We start from the raw sequence: 19,752 nt of genomic DNA, 5'->3' as shown, positions 1-19,752 counted from the left end.
TTAGAATTGTGCTGAAGGACCATTCTAGCTGTTTCTTGCTGGTGTGTACTAAACAATACAGTACACACCAGCAAGAAACATCTTATTAGGGACATCAGTGAGCTTAAATGAATCGAGAGGATTCAAATTCAGCATCTTGGATTCAAACATTAGTTTTTATCTCCAAATCCAAAGTATAGGTAAGAGGTCCTTAAAGTTATAATCAGTCTCCTCGGCAGTTTCATGCCCTGTCTGTGTTACTGCCGGTCATGACTGAAAGCTGAACGGGCAGAGATGGCACCTGATGCTTCAACTGATGTAAACAGCATTAAGAAAGAGGATAATATATGTGGGTAGAACAAATGAAGGACAGAGACACGATGAGTTGCTAGCCCATGTGCTTGTTTATTAGGCCAGAGCGAACTGAGCATGCTCATACCAAATCGTGTGACAAACCATGTGATAATACATTACACTGTTTTCCCCTTAAAAAAAAATGTTTTCCCCTTAAAAAAAATGTATGTAATTCCCTCTCCAATACAACAAAACTATGGTCCCACACTCGTTTTGTTTGAAACAGCATTACATGCACCACATAACAAAAACTCCTGGCTATTTTCCTTTTAAATGATCTACAAATCCAGTTTAATAACAGGTTTGCGGAGCCTTCCTGATCTCCGTACAGAAGGTTTTGGTGTTGAACCAATTTTCGGGCTGCTTTATTTTGGTTCCGAACTCAAAGATGATCCTGTTTCTATCTCAGACTTGTTTGAACCTGGTACTTCAGTTACTGAAGTCTGAACTGAGTCAAGCTCATGTATGAGCTCATGATCAAATGCTTCACGATCACGTCTTGGTTCATCTCTAGCGGAGATCATTTGATCTACATGAACACTTCGGATTTTGTCACCAATTTCAACCAAATATCTCTTGGTGCCACCAACCTCTACTATGGTTCCTACATCCCACTTGTGTGAACTTGACTTTCCAGGGGGACTGAGAACACAAACACACTCGTTTTGTTTGAAACTGCGTTCATTCTGATTACTGTCATAATAATGTTTCTGACTCCGTAATGTTTCTGTTCAACTTTCGAGGCCAAATTTGGTTGAACAAGACTCAATCGTGTTCTCAATCTCCTCTTCATCAAGAGTTCTGCTGGGGTATATCCTGTTGTGTGTGGAGTAGTTCTGTACTTCAGTAAGAAATTTGCCAAACGTTGCTTCATGCTGAGTCCCAAACAACCTGGCAACACTTGCTTTTTGAGAGCTTCTTTCACCATTCTGACTGATTTTTTTGGCTGCTCCATTTGAAGCTAGATGATATAGTGGAATAAGAGTGTGTTTGATACCGTTCCAGTTCATGAATTCTTGGAATAGAACAGAACGGAACTGAGGGCCATTGTCAGAAACAAGCTCTTCAGGTAAGCCATGACATGCAAAGATAGACCTCAGCTCATCTATGGTACGTTCAGTTGTGGTATTTGAACCCATGTATTTCACTTCAATCCACTTTGAGTGACTATCTACAAGTACCAGGAAATAATCATTTGCTTCCTCACAGAAGTCTACATGTACTCTCTGAAAAGGTCTACTTGGCCATGACCAGGGTTGTAGTGGAGGTTTGGGTGGTTTGTTTCTGCAATTTTGGCAAACGCTGCATTTGCTGACAAGTGATTCAAGATCACTGTCCAATCCAGGCCAGTAAACAAAACTTCTTGCAATTGATTTCATACTGACAATCCCTGGATATTCAGTATGAAGTTCGGCCAGAATTCTATCTCAAAGAAGTAGGTACCACCACTCTGTTTCCCCACTTGATACAACCTTGCTCACAAGACAATTCAGTACAACGGTTATGGAATGGTTTCAACTCTGTGTCCAGACACTGATCAGTCCATCCATTCAAGGTGTTTTCATGCACTCTTTTCAGTACTGAGTCCTTTTGAGTCTCATCTGCAATCTCAGTTGCATTCACGGGAAAGTCTTTGTTAACTGCACCTAGCGTAAAAATAGCACCTTCACCCCCAACACATGAGTCTTCATGTGGCAATCTGGACAAGGCATCTGTGATTGCGTTTTGCTTTGAAGTGCGATATTCAATCGTGTAGTCATATTGTGACAACACTGCCCAACGTTGCATTCTTGATGCGGCCATTGCAAGAATGGCAGATTTGGGCCCCAACATTGCTAGGAGTGGTTTGTGATCGGTTATCAGGGTAAACTTTCTGCTGATCAGGAACTGTTGAAATATCTTGATTCCAAATACTATGGCGAGTGCTTCCTTTTCAATTTGCGTGTAGTTTCCTTTGCTCTTTGTGATGGTTCGCGATGCAAACACGATTGGTTTCTCTTGGCCGTCATCCATTCTGTGGCTTATGACAGCTCCCATACTGTAACTAGAAGCATCGCACGCTAACTTAAGCTCACGCTCTGTGTCGTAGTGCACAAGTAGAGCATTGCTAGAGAGACTTCTCTTACAAGCATCGTAAGCTTCCTGTTGTGCTTTTGTCCACTTCCACTGGACATCCTTCTTGAGGAGCTCGTGCAATGGAGCTAACATGGTCGCTAACTCAGGTAAGAACCGTGCGTAGTACTGGACTATTCCAAGGAAAGATCTTAACTCAGACACAACCTTATCCTTCACTGGTTGCAAGTCATTTGCATCAATTTTCAGACCAAGGTACAGAACCTCGGACTGCACAAAAGCACATTTGCTCCTTTTCAATTTGACATTGTGGGAAGTCAACCTTTGAAACACTTCTAGATTTTCTTCCTCGCTGCTTGTTACGATCAGCACATCATCTTGATTGCATAAGCAATTTGGAACTGCTTGCAAAATCTTATCCATTGTAGCCTGGAAGATTTTGGGGGAGGACTTTACACCATACGGCAGCTTGGTGTACGAGTACAGTCCTTTGTGTGTGTTGATGGTGAGATACTGTTGACTCTCTTTGTCAACATTCAGCTGAGTGTAAGCGTACGACAGGTCAAGCTTGGAGAAAACCTTTGACCCAGAGCGTGCTGCACACAAATCTTACGATGTAGGTAACAGGTACTGCTCATTGTCAACTGCTTGGTTGATAGTAACTTTGTAGTCACCGCATAAGTGTACAGTTTTGTCTGCTTTGGGCACTACCACAATCGGGGTAGCCCATTCACTTTTGTCAGTTTTTACTAGCACTCCGTTCTCTCTGAGTTTTGATAGCTCTTCCTCCACCTGACTTTTCAATGCATAGGGGACCGGCCTTGCCTTACAATAGACAGGCTTCGCGTTGGACTTGATGCGGATATACGCATCATACCCAGGGATGCCCTCATAACTGTCTGTGAACATGCTCTCGTACTTGTTCAGCATTGTATCAAGTCGCTTCTTTGAAGCATCTACACTGAAGATGTTTTTCCAGTCTAGTTTTAACTTTCTCAGCCAGTCTTTACCCATGAATGTTGGCCTGTTGCTGTAGCTCACTACAATAACAGGCAGCTTTACTGACTGGCCATTGTGTTGAATTGTACATTCCATTTGTCCACATGTCTCTAGGATTTCTCCGGAGTAGGTTTTTAACTCTACAGTACTCTTTTTGTAAGTGGTATTTGATTAAACTTTCTCTCATATGTGTCCTTATACTTGTGATAGAGCAGTCCGCCGCTGTGTCGATATACATATCAGTATATTGCTCGTTGATCAAAAGTTTTGTATGGGAGTCTTTCTCATGACTGCTAGCATTGCCGCTAGTGGCATAGCTACTGTAGATGCCTAGTTCTTCAACATCAGGTCTGTTCTTTTTAATATTGTGAATTCCTTCCTTTTGTTGCTGCCGCTTTGCATTGCCACTAGAATGGTTCTTACTTCCTGCTTTCGATCTCGCTCTGCAAGCTGTTGAAATATGGCCTTGCTTCTGGCAGTGAAAACACTTCACATTTCTGAATTGGCAGGACTGTGGTGAGTGATTTCCATTGCAGCGATAACAATTCACTGAACTGCTCTCACCGACATGCATCTGACTTGGTCTCACAACTGTAGACCTCAGCTGCACTAGTCCCTTGAGTTGGACGGAGCTCCCTAGCATTCTTAGACACCATATCCATAGATAGGGCAATTTTGCATGCTGTGTGAAACGTTAGGTTCGGAGTGTTCAGTAACTTGGACTGTGTGCGCTCATCCACCAGTCCACACACAAACTTATCTCGCAACGCATGATCCAAAAATGTGTCGAAGTTACAATGCAAAGACAGGTTCTTAAGAGCTACAATGTCCTCACTGATGGTTTCATTTTGTTTTTGGTTTCTGGTACCAAGCTTAGAGCTCTCTGCTATTTCTAGAGGCTTTGGGTCAAAATGGTCCTCAAGTTTCTCGACAATGTCTTCAAACGGCGCATCCTTCGCTTTCCCTGGCGCGAGTAGGTTTGTCAACGTTCCGTAGACATCTGGCCCGATCTGTTAGAAAAATGTATTTCCATTCACAAATTACTTTATTTTGAGCTTGAACATTCTCATCTGCACCTTCGGTCTCAATAATGTTATTGGCCTTAAAAAAAACATCGCCATCCACTCAGTGTAAGAACTGAATGGTTTGCGAGCTCGGTCATACATGCCGAGGCTTCCGATTAATCTTATAGGCACGGCCATGATTGTCCCGATCCCATTGAACAGTGACTCAGCATGCTACTTGTGTACCTTAAACTTTTCCACTCGAAGGTTGAACACTGTGTCCTTCCATGATTCCTAAAAATGGCTTTGGGATCCTATTCTCGTTGCCAAAAATGTAATATATGTGGGTGGAACAAATGAAGGATAGAGATAGATGAGTTGCTAGTCCATGTGCTTGTTTATTAGGCCAGAACGAACTGAGCATGCTCATACCAAACCATGTGATAAACCATGTGACAATACATTACAGGTTTGACGCCCCTCCCTACTCTCAGATTATGTTGCTGGAACTTTAAATGTTTTTCCCTTACTTTAAACCAAATCGGTTCCATTAACTGTTCTGCCTTATAATTGCAGGAGTTTGTTTTGTTGCCGCCAGTAGGTGGCAGTAAATGGAAATGGCCAGTAGGGTCACTCAACAGGAAGTAGTATAGTGATAGCAAACAAAGAGGTCACATCAGCATGGAGCGTGCTGCAAGTTAATCCGCTGTAATCTTACATTGTTACGCCTTCGAAAGCATTGCCTGTGAGTTGAATGGTTTCATTACATATTCATGTTTAGATGTTAGTTATATCTCATGTATGTAACAAGGTGCATTTCTTTTTTCTTTCTCCGTTTTATTCCAACCCAATGCAACTGATTTGTATTGTTTCATTGACCTCATGCAAGTGTGGCATTATTAAACACCGGAGCTTGGACGCTACATCCTGACTCCCATGTCGTTATTGAAAGGAGTTTGGCTGGCTGTCTAACTGCGTACAGACACATACACGTAGGGAAGACAGTACAGTAACGTTCAGCTCTATATGCTGGCATTCTCACTAAAGAGGCTTTGCTGTCAAACGTTATGCAGCGATGGGAGAATAAAGGGCCTGTATCTTCTGTAAAGTTTTTTTTTCTATATTAATATGGAGAACAACATATAACATGGCTGTTTATTTTCCGAAAAAAGCATTGTAATCTCTAAGATCAGACACTGCCCATTGGTTTAGGAAACAAGATAAGTTTTAAAGAAATGTTTTAAAAGTCTGTTTAGTTTTTATATACATAATAAAAGAAAAAACTGATGAACATGGTGAGAACAGACTAGTAACTGAAGTAATTTAACATTTAAACACGTGGGGGGGGGAATTTGGTTGCTTTGTGCCTCCTGTTAGCGCCCCATATTAACACAGTGGCTACAAGAGCAGAACAGAGGTTAGGGTACTCTGCGATGAGTGGATCACCTCCTGACTTCTTAAAGCCTCCCCATTATCTACAAGTCTCAAGTTCAAAGTGTGATGAAATATTTACCACTTGTCTGCTGCAGTTGCAACAACACTCAAGAAGCTCAATATCACTCAGGACCGAGTAGTTTGCTTGATTGGTGTCCCTACCACTGGATTCAATATCCACCCCTCCACCACCGTTGTATGTATGATCTGCACACGCACTGCAGCAACTCACCAAGATTACTTCAACAGCATCTCCTGCTCCTGTGACCTCTACCACCAAGAACAAGAGCAGCATTGTTGAAGGAACAACCATCACCTTCAAGTCAGATAACATCCTGACTTGGACATATACCAGCATTCCTTCAACGTCGCTGGGTAAGAATCCTAGAATTCCCTACCTAATGCCGTTGTGGGAGCACCATCACCACATGGGAATGCAGTGGTTCAAGGAGAAGGTCTAGCACCACCTTCACAGGGCAACTAAGGATGGGCCACAAAGTGTAACTTTAAAAAGAATTGCACAGAGACACCAGCTACAGGGGGAAAAATTCAGTTGCTTGCGCCGCCCATTAGCGCCTCAAGAGGGCGCCAATTGGGGCGCAAAGCAACTAGAGGCCGGGCGCGGCGATGTTTGCGCCGCTCGCGAAATTAACTAGACATTTTGCGGCAGCGCTAAACACTTCCACCACAATCTCCTGCACCGGCAAATCGTGACGTCATTCGAGTGCGCAACGCCCCGTTAGTGCCCCAGACCAGATATTGAGTGGCGCCCCCTGCCTTACCGCCTGCCGTTAGCAGCGACAGGTTGAGGGGAGCGTTTTGCTGTCAGAAAGGGACTGGGGGAGCGCTATTTAAAGGTGACCGCTTCCTGCCTTTTTTTGTCTGTGATATTTTTGCACCACGCAGTCAGAGAGAGAGAGAGAGACTTCTGGAGCGATTCAACGCTGTGTGAAGGAGTTTTGAGTACTGAGCAGCACTTTGCAGGTTTATTTTGATTTGCCGTTCCTTGCTTCGCCAGCACTCTGAGGTAGCGCCTCACTCCTCCGGTGTTTGCGCCTTAAGACAGGTGTGAAGTGCCTGATTTAGCGCTCTAATCACCTCCTGGGGCGATAAAAGCCAAGTTTGCTGTCGGAGGCGATAATTAGCGCCAGGCGCTAAACTTTGCGCACGGCCGAGAACGGCGCCCCAAATGGGGCGATACCGAATTTTTCCCCCACAGTGTCTATATGGAGGAAGGTGGCTATTTATTCAAGCATGAGTGCTGACAGTTTAGACTAGACGCCCATCTTTTTGCCTGTCAACATCTCTCTTTCTATTATGTAGGAGGCTAATATACATTTAAAATTGGATCGAGGCAGCTCTTACCTGTATACATTTAGCACATACCTACCAGAAAAAAAATTGTAATGTGATCAATCCAACCACATGATTTGATGTGCAATTATTTCCAAAAGAGTATGTATTGTAAAGTTTTTTGCATATAGACACTATCAGAATACGTAAATAGTGTACAGCCTATGGCTTTCCTTTTGCATTGTGTGCACATACATAATAGGAAAAGAGCTAGACACTGGGCCATTGGAATGCTGCCACTCCGCCATTAATGTGTTCCAGGGCTTTACCCCAGGTAAACAGATTTAACAACATGCTAGTTATGCAGCACCAAAGGGTGTTCATGTTTCCGTTGTCAGAATACATAATGCAGTGTTGTCAAGGTATCTCCTACAACCAACAATATATATTTTTTAAATCTTGGGTAGGGAATGGAGAATATCTCACCAATGGCAGTTGTATTTACATGATGTCAATGTACCTAAGCTCAGTTTGACTAGTAAGTATCAAAAGATTCTTTGAACAATACATTGCTGAGTAACTGCAATGATCAAATAAAGGCAGTGTAAACATTCTTGGTCAAAAACATGCTGAACATCAGTGTACAATGAATGGAATTGAATTAGTATAGACTTCGAAAGGAACCTGGTAGCAATAGTGGACATGTTGCTTTCAACTGTCCAAATAATGTGGCAAAGCCATTAAAAAGCTAATCGAATGCTGGGGTATAGAGCCGGAACAATACAAACCAATAGAAGTTATTGTTGAGACGTTACAAATCAATCAATCAAATCAAATCAAATCAACTTTTATTGTCATTGTTAGTGCACAAGTGCAGTACAACGAAATGTAGGCTTGCGGCTCCCGAGAGTGTACAATTTGGATTAGGACACTTAAACATTCAACATACATTTATACATTTGGCTTGCAGTATATTAGCATAAATATGACCATAATAAAGTGCATTGGCAGATGTGCAGGCTTTAGTGTTTATTTGTGGAGTTCAGTAGGATGACAGCCCTGGGAAAGAAGCTGTTCCTAAATCTGGTCGTACGGGTGCAAATGCATCTGTAGCGTCTTCCAGATGGTAGGAGCGCGAACAGACTGTGGCTGGGGTGGGTAGGGTCTTTGATGATGGACCGTGCCCTCCGTAGGCAGCGTTTCTGATATATATGCTCTATGGTCGGTAGCCGGGTGCCGGTAATGCGTTGGGCAGTTTTGACTACCCGCTGCAGGGCTTTCCGGTCATGGGAGCTACAGCTGCCATACCATACCGTGATACAGTTTGTCAGGATGCTCTCTATAGTGCAGCGGTAGAAGTTAGAGAGGATCAGGGGTGACAGATTACATCCCTTCAGCCTCCTCAAGAAATATAGGCGCTGCTGGGCCTTCTTCATCAGAGAGGAGGTGTTGAGGGACCAGGAGAGGTCTTCCGTGATGTGGACTCCGAGGAACTTAAAGCTGGCCACCCTTTCCACCTCCGCCCCATTGATGTACAATGCACTGGTATGGTCTAACTGAGTTCAAAAAGATGTGTACACATTAGGGTACAAAAAAGAGCAACAGGACTGATCTCAAATATAGAGGAGAAGGTAAATTTCTGAAGAATCCACTACCCGTGAGCAATGTTCCCTGTTATTTTTTGGGGGGGCTGTGCGGCCCTTTCAAAATACCGCGCATGCCGGTTGCACGGGACCTCTCGAGCGCTGCGTGGCCGCACAACTTAAAGGGAACATTGTCCGTGAGGAGTCATATTTAACAGGAACACAGATGGGAGAATCCGGTGGGGAGTCAGCATACCCACCCCAGTGTGCTCCTGATTTTCCAGCCATTAAGTTTTGATAATTGGAAAATTGACAGTGCTGTGAGTTGTCCGCACTGAGTTCACAACAGTTCTTCGATTCCCCACTCCCGTCGAGTGAGAATCTGTGCCAAAAATGCAACCCCCATGAACTGTGAGGAAAAATGAAAGAATCTGGAGTTGAGGGCTGTCCTTGAAATTTATAAGATATTAAATGATAAAGATAAGGTAAATCTAGATTACTACTTCAAAGGATTCCAAGAAAGTTGGACTAGAGGTCATAAATGGAAATGAGTGAAAAGTAAATTTAGAACAGGTATCGGGAATAAAGTGATAAACATTTAAAATAAACACCCTCTCACCATCTACCCTGCCAAGCCCTCTAAGAATATTAGACGTTTCAATGAGATCACCTCTCATTCTTCTAAACTCCAGAGAATATAGGCCCATTCTACTCAATCTCTCCTCACATGACAACCCTCTCATCCCAGGAATCAACTTAGTGAACCTTTGTTGCACTCCCACTAAGGCAAGTATATCCTTTCCTTAGGTAAGGAGATCAAAACTGTGCACAGTTTCTTGAGTGAATTCTCCTTTGCGCTTCTGTGTTAGCAGGTTACACTCCACAATGAGCTCCTTTCAAGTTCTGGAGTGCACGGAATAGTGGTAACCTTTTGAAAACGCTGAATTACCAGTGTTTAACTTGCTGTAATCCTGGGGATATTTACTGAGGTGGTCTGTTGCAGGACGTAATCTTTAGCTTTTAGATAAGGGACAAGTGATCTCAAATGAAAATGGGATCCTTTTGAAATAATGCAACACACTAGACCCAGAACTCTGGATACAGACCTGGAACATAGACAGATGTATCAGGGCTAAACATAGATGTGCGTCAAGCCGGCCTAATTGGATTTATTTAATTTTTGTTAGCACCCAGCCAAGCAACCAAATGACCCGGTCAGAGCCACTAAGAAGGTAGAAATAAACAGGTTTGCTGTTATCACAAAGGACTACAGGGATGCCACCAGTTTCCAATCATTTTAGTAGCTTCACTCATTCAAAGGCAAAAAAGACTTAGCCATGATTATTAGTATTATGTTGATATTGTTCTGCTAATTTCAGAGCTCAATGATTGATATGAAAGAAACAAATGTCCTCACTTACAGTTTGCAATTTCGCAATACTGGTGTCGCAACACTTTATTGATAAAAGAAAGACTTGCATATATATATAGCGCCTTTCACAACCGCAGGTTGTCCCAAAGCACTTTATAGCCAATGAAGTGTATTTGAAGTGTAGTCACTGTTGTAATGTAGGTTGAACAGATGAACAGCACGTGGTAATGTTTCCTGCCAGCTGCATTATTTATCTTAGGTTATCTGTTTGGATCACTAGAAATCCACTTCATCACTAGGTTTACTGCATGTAGTCAATGCGCATGCATCAATATATTGGAAATTGCATTTGATGTTTAATTTCCTTTTTTGTGATATATCAAAGGACTCATAGCTAAACTGTCTTTGTCAGTGTCTTGCTATATCTGCGATAACATTCAATTATTTTTGGTCAGTCAGGCAGGTGACATGCATGCAAACCCACCACAATGTTTAAGAATCTTCCAAACTAAACTACTAAGAAATCCTTAAAAGTAGTGTTTCTGTTTGCCTTTACAAGAATGTGCACACCTTCCCCTTAGGGACACAATCATTTACCCTGGGAATTCCGGTGCGTGTTGGGAATAGGCAAAGCTGAGAGACCCCTGAGTGTATGCAAGGGTTTTGCTGGACTTTAACCAGCTAAAACTGTGCAGATTACCAGCACAGAGCTCTGGTAAGTTTCTGGCTGCGTGTGCAGCTACGATCAACTTATTCATTAGGGCATTGCCTTGCAATAAATGGGAACTTAAAGGGAAAAATTTCAACCCCCCCCCAGTGCCACATCTACTTGTGCAAGTCCTGTCAGTAAGTCTGGCTTGCTGGTCAATCATCAATCACGCCTGTTTGTACTACAGAATTATCTGGCTTAGATATTGATAAAACCATGTCTGCTACAGAAGATTGAGTCAGTGCAAATCTCCTGTTATCTTGGAGCCAACATGACCCCAAATATCCACTGCTTACTGAAAAGATTTATTACACCAGCCAGTGACAATTAAGATTGGTTCAAAACTTAGCTTTGAGGCAAAATAATGTCGAGTACTTATTTTGGTCATTTTCAGTTATTTCTAAAATAAAGATATTTAGAATAATACCACTTGTGGAGTGTCATATTGGTGTAGTGTGCTGCACTGTCGGAGGTGCCGTCTTTCGGATGAGACGTTAAACCGAGGCCCCGTCTGCTCTCTCAGGTGGACGGAAAAGATCCCACGGCACTACTTTGGAGAAGAGCAGGGGAGTTGTCCCCGGTGTCCTGGTCAATATTTATCCCTCAATCAACATCACTAAAACAGATTATCTGGTCATTATCACATTGCTGTTTGTGGGAGCTTGCTGAGTGCAAATTGGCTGCCGCGTTTCCTACATTACAACAGTGACTACACTTCAAAATTACTTCATTGGCTATAAATTGCTTTCGGACGTCCAGTAGTCGCAAAAGGCGTTATATAAATGTAAGTCTTTCTTTCTGGTGACTTTTTTATTCACTTATGGGATCTGGGTGTCGATGGCAAGGCCGGCATTTATTGCCCATCCCTAGTTGCGCTTGAGAAGGTGGTGGTGAGCCGCCGCCTTGAACCGCTGCAGTCCGTGTGGTGAAGATACTCCCACAGTGCTGTTAGGGAGGGAGTTCCAGGATTTTGACCCAGTGACGATGAAGGATCGGCGATATACTTCTAAGTCAGGATAGTGTGTGTGACCTGGAGGGGAACTTGGAGCTGATGGTGTTCCCATGCACCTGCTGCCCTTGTCCTTCTAGGTGGAAGAGGTCGCGGGTTTGGGAGGTGCTGCCGAAGAAGCCTTGGCGAGTTGCTGCAGTGCATCTTGTTAATGGTACACACTGCAGCCACGGTGCGCCGGTGGTGAAGGGAGTGAATGTTTAAGGTGGTGGATGGGCTGCTTTGTCCTGGATGGTGTCGAGCTTCTTGAGTGTTGTTGCAGCTGCACCCATCCAGGCAAGTGGAGAGCATTCCATCACACTCCTTACTTGTGCCTTGTAGATGGTGGAAAGGCTTTGGGGAGTCAGGAGATGAGACACTCACCACAGAATACCCAGCCTCTGACCTGCTCTTGTTGCCACAGTATTTATGTGGCTGGTCCAGTTAAGTTTCTGATCAATGGTGACCCCCAGGATGATGGTGGGGGATTCGGTGATGGTAATGCCATTGAATGTCAAGGGGAGGTGGTTAGATTCTCGCTTGTTGGAGATAGTCATTACCTGGCACTTCTGTGGTGCGAATGTTACCTGCCACTTATCAGCCCAAGCCTAAACATCGTCCAGGTGTTGTTGCATGCGGGCAGGGACTACTTCATTATCTGAGGAGTTGTGAATGGCACTGAACACTGTGCAGTCATCCCCATTTCTGATCTTATGTTGGAGGGAAGGTCATTGATGAAGCAGCTGAAGATGGTTGGGCCTAGGACACTGCCCTGAGGAACTCCTGCAGTGATGTCCTGGGGCTGTGATGATTGACCTTCAACCACCACAACCATCTTCCTTTGTGCTAGATATGACTCCAGCCAGTGGAGCGTTTTTCCCCTGATTCCCATTGACTTCAGTTTTACTAGGGCTCCTTGATGCCACACTCGTTCAAATGCTGCATTGATGTCAAGGGCAGTCACTCTCACCTCACCTCTGGAATTCAGCTCCTTTGTCCATGTTTGGACCAAGGCTGTAATGAGGTCGGGAGCCGAGTGGTCTTGGCAGAACCCAAACTAGGCATCAGTGAGCAGGTTATTGGTGAGTAAGTGCCGCTTGATAGCACTGTCGATGACACCTTCCATCACTTTGCTGATGATTGAGAGTAGACTGATGGGGCGGTAATTGGCCGGGTTGGATTTGTCATGCTTTTTGTGGACAGGACATACCTGGGCAATTTTCCACATTGTCGGATAGATGCCAGTGTTGTAGCTGCACTGGAACAGCTTGGCAGAAGGCGCGGCTAGATCTGGAGCACAAGTCTTCAGCACGACAGCCAGGATGTTGTCGGGGCCCATAGCCTTTGCTGTATCCAGTGCGCTCAGCCGTTTCTTGATATCACGTGGAGTGAATCGAATTGACTGAAGACTGGCTCCTGTGATGGTGGGGATCTCGGGAGTAGGCCAATGCTGCATGCTGTGCTACACGAGTAGCAGATTCCAGCTTCACCATTTGGCCTAAAAATTGAATGGCGCCCGAATTGGCTTATTACTGGCGAGCTGCGGGAGCCAATCGCAGCCCCAGAGGCAGCTCACCAGTCCCATGGTAGCAAGATCGGCTGGCTTGGACACCGGCTATTACGAGCGTCTGGGGAGCTGCAACCCTGCTCCTCCCAGCTCCACTATAAGGTAAGTAAAACTTGGCTTTAAGGACCGCTGGTTTGGCTGCCATGTGCCTGAAGACACTGACGGCAGCAGGCACGGCACATACTGCGGTCATGCATAATTGAATTTTGCAACGGGGGCCTCAAACAGGCGTTAGGCCCTTTGCGTATGCAAGTAGGGCACCTAACGCTTACTTCAGGTGCGCGCCCTGGACGCATATGGAGGAGCCTTCACCCATTTAGCGGGCAGCGCATTTCTGGCATGGAATGAGCACCCGCAAGCCGCCTGCCATATTGGACCCTTAGGTGCTCATTTTACACCCGTAAAACAGGCATAAGCACAATCCAGTTTCTAGGCCAGTGAATTCTCTGAGTCGATTGGTCTCCTTTGAGGAGGCACAAAGTGAAGGTGAGATGTTTCCTCTCGGGAAGGGATGGGAAAATTAGAAAGGAAAGCCAGCTTGTTTTGGCCGCAAGCACCCTCCTCTGCATCGACTGGTTCATAGTGTGGCGTGAGGGGTGGGGAACACTGGGTATGGCACTGCCCACACAGCAGCTTTAACAACTGTGCCCAGGGTCATCCACCAGTTTTCTGGCACCGTCAAAGGACTGGCATTGCTTCTATTGTTCATTTTTGACCATACCCACGATGGTTGCCAGGCAACTACTTTCTAAAGCTGTTGACAAGTTACACTTGAAGTTCAAGATCCTGAAAGCAGGAGTGCCAGTTACAGCATGAGCTCATGACGTGAAGTGCTGCCAAGTTTAGGATTTTGAAACAAACAAATAAAAGTGACTTTCAAGAAACGAAATGTGAGCCAACACACCACAAGGTTTTCCATTAAAGTTTTAAAAATGTAGTCCAAATTTAACAGCAACTATAAAAAGTGCACCCACCAGGGGGTGATGAGGGAAGACACTGCGGGGACACAAACCTCAAATTGTTAGAAAAAGTACAAATGTAAAAAAAAAAAATCTGTTCCCCAAGGGATGGAGCCTGCTGGTTTCATGGGAACCCTTTCTCAAATTTGATAAAGTATACAGTGGACGGGGTGAGGGGGAGGAGGAATGAACTGTTTCTCAATGAAACAGGAAACACAATAAGACTAAAGAGAGTCCTGCACAAAAAGCGAATGACCGAAGCTGACTGGTAGACATATGTACACACAGAGGTAGAGAGACACAAGAAGAGTAGAAAACAGAGGTACGCAGTCACGTACAGCCAGATAACATATATGTGTAGATACATATATAAGTAGAGACAGATGTAATATGAAACCACACAAGCACACACATACATAGGGAGATACAGAGAAGCTTAGAGAATGAAAGGTAGAGAGAATCAGAGTATGAGAGATGTTCCCATTCTACAGGACTTCCTTTATTTAACAAGAAAACTATGTGCGAATTTGCTGAAATAACGGTCACTGCACTCCAAAAGTAGTTCATTGTGTGAAGTCTTTGAGATGTAACATAAATTCAAGATTTAGAGTTGGACACTGGAAGGAAAACAGTAAAACCATCAAATCAACTGGGCTTTGGGTTCCTCTTTTGTTCACTGTTCCAAAATGACTGACTTATACTTTCAGAACCTAACCTGGAGTTGAATTGAGTAGTCCAATCAAGAGGCTTTTTGAGTTTATCAAAGCTTTGAGATACACTTGTGGCAGAGCCACTGAATGACTCTGGGCAAATGTACATAATCCCCTTTAACGATGTTCTAACACCAGCCTAAGCCTGTACCATTGTGTTAGACATGACTTTGTTTTGTATATAGTGTTTGTATGCACGGGGCGTGGCCCCTTTTAAGAACACGGGAAAACGTGGGCAAACGCGATGACGTCACGTCGCAAACCACGTGACTGCCCAGGCAGTCCTCGTGGAATCTCCATCTTGTTAAGACCTGTTTTCGTGGCTCTCCTGTATCGATCTCATCAAATTGTTTGAACTCGTTTAGTCTTACATTAAAGACCTGTTTGATTGATCTCCTGAGTCGACCTCAGTTATTAGTTAGGAATTCGTCAATTCCTACACACTCAATATATTTGTCTTTATCATTTAGCAAAATATCAGAGAAAATGTTCCTGTCTTATACATAACGGTAAATGCTCCTGTTGTCACGGCTTTTAGTGTTGGAGTGAAACAGAAGATCAGGGTCTTGGGAATTGGATGGATATTGCATTCACACAGCTCTCCACTCTTTGTGACCTTTGTGGGATCCTCCAACCAGTTTTTTAGCTGAGAGATTCATTCTGCTATTGTAGTGCAAGGTAAGATGTAATCAACACAGGTGTGATTACCTAGTTTTCGTTCAAGGAATGTGCTCACATTGTCCAAATAAAAGGGGCAATCAGGGTCAGCCACATTCTCAGCTGACAGGAAGACAGTGTTTAAAGGGAGCTCTATTTTTATTTGAATGTTTGTGGGAACTGATGGTTTTTTCGAGTTTTTTTTGGCAGTTTGTTTACTTCTGAAAGCTCTTGTTCCAGGTTTTTGGTAGCACAATTTTTCATTGCTACAATCAAAAACCTGCATATGGGAATACTAATGGATGTACCACATTTCTTGTGTTATTTGGAGAATGAAGAAGTGGATAAAAGGAAGGATGCTGCACATTCAAGGGCACCACTAGCGGTCTGCCCTTACCTACCAGGCCACATGTAGGGTTATTGAAGTATGGAACTTTTTGCCACGGAGAGTGATTGAGGCAGAGACCATTGTATCTTTTAAAGGAAATGTGGATAAATGTTTGAAGCAGAGGATGATACCGGCCTATTGAGAGAGAGAGAGCAGTACGGAGGAATTAATTTTGGATTACTTTCGCAAAGAGCAGACACAGACATGATGACCTCGTTCTACGGTCCAACAGACCCAGGCACACCTACCTGGGAATGCCCATTAAAAACTTTGCAGTTTATGCTTTACCAGGTAGACAGTGACAGGGTTGTGCTGTCTGTTGGAAACTGACCTGCAGACACGTTCCATCACATGGACAGCGCTGCCATCGATAATCAAGGTCACCACGGCCCTGAATTTTTATGCCTCTGGCTCTTTCCAAGCTATCACAGGGGACATCAGCTTAATCAGTCAAGCTGTAGTACACAGACGCATAATTTGCCTGCTGGAAACCTGGCAGCAGAGTGAGAGGGCTCTGGAATTTTTTCACACAGCGGGATTCCCCAACGTGCAGGCCCGATTAATGGCATCCATGTGGCCGTCCAGGCCTCTCGACAATCCCATGGCTCTCATGAACCCCAAGGGTTCCGGTCGCTCATACAGTATGCAGCCAACAACACAGGACCATGATGATGACTGCCCAGGCAGCAGTCATGATTCCTTCATTTTTTTAAAATCCTCTGTGCCAAGGCTATTTGAAGCAGACGGCAAACAGCAAGAATGGTTTCAAGCAGGCTAAGACTACCTTCTTCAGCTTTGGCTCATGACACCATTGAGACAGTCATGAAAAGCAGCTAAGTGAAGATACAAATGGGTTAATGATTCCACGAATATAGCAGGCAGAGAATGCATTAAATATTCAATTGCTGATAGATGGTAGTTTCTCGGCTAAAGAATATGCACTTACCCAAAGCCATCAAAGGTGACTATAGGGGCACTCTAGAAATGTTATATTATTGAGAAGGTAAAACAATACAGAATAAAGGCATTCTGGCAACAAAAGGAATAAGGTGACAAACACAGCCTGATGATTTTTCAGATTTTTTATTGTTTGTCCTTTTTTCACCAACATGCTCTTGAGTACAGCAAAGTAATGCAAATACTAAAACAAACACCTAGCCCTCAAAATAGGCCCAAGATTTACTGTTAGACTTTTCTAACCATAACCCTAACCTTAACATACAGCTGCAATAATCATGAATCACTCTCCCATGAAAACAAAGGAAGCTTATCCTCTATGGAGCCCATCTCTGAAATCAAGAGGTGACCGCTGAAGTAATTTGTCAATTAATTTGGTTGAAATTCAAAATGGATATGGCTAGAACAATTTTAACAGTAAATCTTAGGCCTTTCAAGTGAAGACATTCCATTATATTTATGCCCCTTTTTCTCTCTTGGTTCCTCTTGGGCCCTTCTCTCCTACCCTTCCTGCTGTCCAGTCATGTCACCTGTCTTTTCTCCCCTCAGTACTTTTCCTCCCCCAATCCCTACCCAAATCCATCACTACTTCTCTGGCTCCCTACTCTGCTGCCACTGTTCCCGGCTTCATTCCTGCTTGGATAAGCCCACCAATACTCTCTGTGCTTCTCTTGGCATTCTTCAAAGGCCTCAACGAGGCACCTGTCAATCCCAACAGCCTCATCCTCCTTTCTCGCTGACCTTCCCGTTTCGTGCGCCTGCTGGGGGGCTAACCTTGCCAACCTCTTTCTTGTCTCACTACCCCCAACTACCTCTGCCCCTCGGACTATGCCAGTGGATTAATCACTGTCCCTCTCCATATTTCTCTCCAGAATGTCCGTTCACTTGTGAACAAGGCCCATGCCATCCATGCACTTATAGAGGATTTTTGCATTGACAGCATGGCTTTGATGGAAATCCGGCTCATGGGTGTTGACACCGTTCCTCTATTGAAGCCTCCCCACCTGGTAATACTTTCTACCACCGGCTCTGACGAAACAATGGCAGTGTGGTCCTTATCACCAAGTATCACATTGGTGTTTCCCTCTACTCCTCTGGCACCTTCAAGCACCTCGCTTTATTTAACCTCTGTCGCCTTTCCCTTAAAATCATCATTCACTACCCCTACCCCAAGCACCACCCAGAGTTTCTCACTGAGTTATCGTCCCTCCTGTCCTCCCTCAGCTTCTCTACTGAGTGACTCAAACATACGAACAATGACAGACAGGTAAAGACCCTCTGGCCCATCCAGCCTGCCCATGCAATTGTGACACCATGCCCTACCCTAAACCGTGTGATCTCCTGGGAGAGACAAAAAAAGGATAAAAATCCAGGCCAATTTGGAGGGGGGGGATGTGGGGAATCTGGGAAATTCCTCTCCGACCCATCTCGGCGATCGAAGATAGTCCAGATCATCACTCTGGTACTGCAGGGAATTCAGGGGCCAATCATTTGCAAGAGGAGATGTCCACCCCAACCAGGAACAAGTCCAGCCTTCGCTTGAAGGAATTCAGCGAATCGGCATCCACCACACGAGACGGCAGCCTGTTCCAGAGGTCCGCGATCCTCATACAAAAGCAAAATACTGCAGATGCTAGAAATCTGAAATGAAAACAAAAAATGCCGGAAATACTCAGCAGGTCAGGCAGCATCTGTGGCGAGAGAAACAGAGTTAACGTTTCAGGTCGATGACCTTTCGTCAGAACTGGAAAAGGTTCGAGATGTAACAGGTTTTAAGCAAGTACAGAGGCAGGAAAAGGGGGGGAGTGGAGGAAAGAACAAAAGGCAAGGTCTGTGAGAGAGTGAAAGGCAGGAGAGATTAAATGACAAAAGGAGAAAGAAGCTGGTAATGGGACAAGTAAAGAAACAAAAGATGGGTCTAAAGGAGGTGTAAATGGCAACAGCAGAATCATTAGCAATAGCTGCTGTCTGGAAAAAATGGAGGCAATGTTATGGTCTGAAATTATTGAACTCAGTGTTGAGTCCGGAAGGCTGTAAAGTGCCTAATCGAAAGATAAGATGCTGTTCCTCACGCTTACATTGAGCTTCATTTGAACATTATAGGAGGTCGAGGCCAGAGTGGAACTGGTCCAGTGAATTAAAATGACAGGCGACCGGAAGCTCGGGGTCAGGCTTGCGGACTTAATGGAGGTGTTTTGCAAAGCAGTTACCCAATCTGCATTTGGTCTCTTTAACGTAGAGGAGACTGCATTGTGAGCAGCGAATACAGTATACTAAATTGAAAGAAGTACAAGTAAATCACTGTTTCAGCTTGAAGTATTGTTTGGGGCCCTCGATGGTGGGAAGGGACGAGGGAAAAGGGCCTTTCCCTGCCTCAGTATTTGCTTAAAACATCTTTCCCAGCTCTGACGAAAGGTCATCGGTCTAAAATGTTAACTCTGTTTCTCTCTCCACAGATTCTGCCTGACCTGCTGAGTATTTCCGGCTTTTTCTGTTTTTACTCCACTATCCACATCTTTGGTTATTTCAATCGCTATCTCAATTCCCCTTTCCTTTTCTCCCCTGAATTCACAGTTCTCTCTCCAAATAAACTCTCCTACCCATGTTCCCCATCAACCCCTCGGCCTTGCCCTTTCATGTGGCCTCTCTATTCCCATTATTTCGATCACTGACATGGTCATCTCCGACCACTTCCTTGTATCCTTTACCACCCCCATCCCCTTCCA

The sequence above is a fragment of the Somniosus microcephalus genome, chromosome 27, assembly GCF_052327205.1.
Source record: "Somniosus microcephalus isolate GS21.2 chromosome 27, FLI_Smic_1.0, whole genome shotgun sequence".
Lineage (NCBI taxonomy): Eukaryota > Metazoa > Chordata > Chondrichthyes > Squaliformes > Somniosidae > Somniosus > Somniosus microcephalus.
The sequence above is the reverse complement of the archived record's forward strand: the minus strand, read 5'-3'. Positions refer to the sequence as shown.